Raw genomic sequence first — 3,723 nt, forward strand, 5'->3', positions numbered from 1 at the left:
CACCCCGTGATTGCTTTCTTCTCCCTCCCAAATGGGATTAAGGCATCTTTACTTGGGTCATTGGGCTTGTTAACCTTGTTGAGTTCTGTGGATTGTATCCTGGGTATTTTGTACTTTTTTCACTAATATCCACTTATCAGCAAGTACATACCATATGTGTTCTTTTGTGATTGAGTTATCTGACTCAGGATGATATTTTCTAGTTCCATCCATTTGCATGTAAGATGTCCTCATTCTTAATAGCTGAGTAGTACTCCATTGTGTAAATGAACCACATATTCTGTATCCATTCTTCCATTGTGGGACATCTGGGGTGTTTCTAGCTTCTGGCTATCACAAATAAGGCCACTATGAACATACTGGAATACCTCTGTGCCAAGGTGGAGCATCTTTTGGATATATACCCAAGAGTAGTATAGCTAAGTCTTCAGGTAGATCTACTGAGCAACCTCCAGATTTATCTAGAGTGGTTGTACAAGCTTGCAATCCCACCAGCAATGGAGGAGTGTTCTTCTTTCTACACATCCTTGCCAGCATCAGCTGTCACCTGAATTTTTGATCTTAGCCATTCTGACTGGTGTGAGGTGGAATCTCAGGGTTGTTTTGATTTGCATTTCCCTGATGATTAAGGGTGTTGAACATTGTTTCAGGTGCTTCTCAGCGATTCAGTATTCCTCAGTTGAGAATTCTTTGTTTAGCTCTAAACCCCATTTTTTAATGGGGTTATTTGATTTTCTGGAGTCCAGTTTCTTGAGCTCTTGTATATATTGGATATTAGTCCCCTATTGGATTTAGGATTGGTAAAGATCCTCTCCCAATCAATTTGTGGCCTTTTTGTCTTATTGACAGTGTCTTTTGCCTTACAGAAGCTTTGCAATTTTATGAGGTCCCATTTGTCCATTCTTGACCTTACAGCAAAAGCCATTGCTGTTCTGTTCAGGAATTTTCTCCCTGTGCCGATATCTTTCAGGCTTTTACACTTTCTCCTCTATAAGTTTCAGAGTCTCAGGTTTTATTTGGAGTTCCTTGATCCACTTAGACTTAAGCTTTTTATAAGAAGATAAGAATGGATCAATTAGCATTCTTCTACATGATAACCGCCAGTTGAGCCAGCACCATTGGTTGGAAATGCTTTCTTTTATCCACTGGATGGTTTTAGCTCCTTTGTTAAACATCAAGTGACCATAGGTGTGTGGGTTCATTTCTGGGTCTTCAATTCTATTCCAATTATCTGTCTGTCATTGTACCAGTACCATGCAGTTTTTATCACAATTGCTCTGTAGTACAGCTTGAGGTCAGGCATGGTGATTCCACCAGAGGTTCTTTTATCCCAGAGAAGAGTTTTTGCTTTCCTAGGTTTTTGCTATTCCAGATGAATTTGCAAATTGCCCTTTCAAACTCGCTGAAGAATTGAGTTGGTATTTTGATGAGGATTGCATCGACTCTGTAGATTGCTTTTGGCAAGATAGCCATTTTGACTATAATTAATCCTGCCAATCCGTGAGCATGGGAGATCTTTCTATCTTCTGAGATCTTCAATTTCCTTCGTCAGAACTTGAAGTTTTGTTTTTTTTTAAATTTTGTAATTATATTTATGTGCAGAAAACTTAGTGTACATTTAACCCAATTTAGTGGCAAATTCTTTAGCCTTTGCTTTTTCCAGCTTGGCAATGCGAGCCACAGACTTAGGACCCAGGATGTTGCCTCCCCAGTGGCGATGGATCTCGTCATATCTGTCATTATAATTGGTCCTAATATCTTCCACCAGCTTAGCCAGAGCACCCTTGTCTTTTGAGTTAACCTGTGTGAAGGCAACAGTGGTGCATGTCTTCCTGTGGACCAGGTGCCAAAACCTGGCCTTTCCCTTGATGATGCAGTAGGGCACCCCCATCCTTTGACTCAGGGCAGGCAGGAAAACCACCAGCTCGATGGGGTCTACGTCATGGGCAATCACCACCAGCTGAGCTTTCTTGTTCTCCACCAAGGTGGTGACTGTATTGACTCCTGCTTGGAGGACAGGTGGTCTCTTAGTTGGGACATCACCTTTGCCAGCAGCTTTCTTCTCAGCACGAGCCGGTAGCCTTTGCTTCTTCTCTTGCTTTCTCTCTGGCCTGTACTTGTGGGCAAGCTTAAGCAGCTGAGTAGCTGTCTGCCTGTCCAGCACCTGGGTGAACTGGTTAATGGCAGGAGGAAATTTGAGCCACTTGTAGAGGATGGCTCTTTGCCGCTGCAGCCTGATGTAGCGGGGCCACTTGACAAAGGGCATTAAATCTCTTTTGGGCTGGATGTCCTGTCCAATGCCAAAGTTCTTGGGCCTCTTCTTTTTTTTTTTTTTTTTTTTTTTTTTTTTACTATGAATGACACTTTATTCAGTCATTTTCTTTACAACTGAAACTCTGGGAATTCAAAATTAACATCCTTGCCTGTGAGCTTCTTGTACACACCAGAAAAAGTTTCAACCTTGTGTTCCACGTTGTTCTGCTGTGCTTTGTCTAAGTGAACTTTTATGAGCCGGCTGCCATCCAGTTTCACACGGATCCTCTTACCCACAATTTCACTTGGGAAGACTAAGTCCTCAAGGATGGCGTCGTGCACTGCTGTCAGGGTACGGCTTCTGGGGCGCTTCTGCTTATTTTTCGTACGGCTTTTCCGGGTTGGCTTGGGCAGAATCCTCCTCTGAGCAATGAAGACCACGTGCTTGCCACTGAACTTTTTCTCCAATTCACGAACTAGCCGGACTTGGATTTTCTGGAAAGATTTAAGCTGAGGAACTGGTACAAAAATTATGATAGCTTTCCGACCACCACCAACTTCGATTTCCTTGGCTGCGGTGATGTTGAGTTCACGCAGCTGCGCCTTGAGATCGGAGTTCATCTCCAGCTCGAGCAGCGCCTGAGAGATGCCAGACTCGAACTCGTCTGGCTTCTCGCCATTGGGCTTCCCGATCTTGGCGCTCGAGCTGAACATGGCTTCACCCTGACGGATCGCTGGCTTAGAAAGAGGGACGGCTCTCGCGAGAACGGCTCATATCCGGGTGGCCGGGCCTCTTCTTGAACAGAGGGTTGACTACCTTCTTGGCCTCATGCTTCTTGATGACCGCAGGGGCCGGGGCCACCTTCTTCCCCTTGGCCTTCTTCCCTTTGGGCATCTTGCTCGGCTACTAGAGAGGAGAATTTGAAGTTCTTATCATACAGATTTTTCACTTCACTAGTTAGAGTCACCCCAAGGTATTTTATATTATTTGTGACTATTGTGAAGGGTGTTGTTTCCATAATTTCTTTCTCAGCCTGTTTATCCTTTGTGTAGAGAAAGGGCATTGATTTGTTTGAGTTAATTTTATATCCAGCTACTGCACTGAAGCTGTTTATCAGGTGTAGGAATTCTCTGGTGGGATTATTAGGGTCACTTATATATACTATCATATCATCTGCAAATAGTGATATTTTGACTTCTTCCTTTCCAAATTGTATCCCCTTGATCTCCTTTTGTTGTCGAATTGCTCTGGCTAGGACTTCAAGTACTATATTGAATAGGGAGGGAGAAAGTGTGCAGCCTTGTCTAGTCCCTGATTTTGGTGAGATTGCTTCCAGTTTCTCTCCATTTAGTTTGATGTTGGCTACTGTTTTGCTGTAGATTGCTTTTATTATGTTTAAGTATGGGCCTTGAATTCCTGATCTTTCTAACACTTTTATCACGAATGGGTGTTGAATTTTGTCAAATGCT

The 3,723-nt window shown here is 43.2% G+C and overlaps 2 pseudogenes; both read right to left on the reverse strand.

Annotated features, from left to right (window-relative positions):
• On the reverse strand, positions 1,577-3,167 carry Rpl7a-ps12 (ribosomal protein L7A, pseudogene 12; annotated as a pseudogene).
• Positions 2,350-3,041, reverse strand: Rps7-ps3 (ribosomal protein S7, pseudogene 3; annotated as a pseudogene).

Source organism: Mus musculus, chromosome X (genome assembly GCF_000001635.26).
Source record: "Mus musculus strain C57BL/6J chromosome X, GRCm38.p6 C57BL/6J".
NCBI classification, from domain to species: Eukaryota; Metazoa; Chordata; class Mammalia; order Rodentia; family Muridae; genus Mus; species Mus musculus.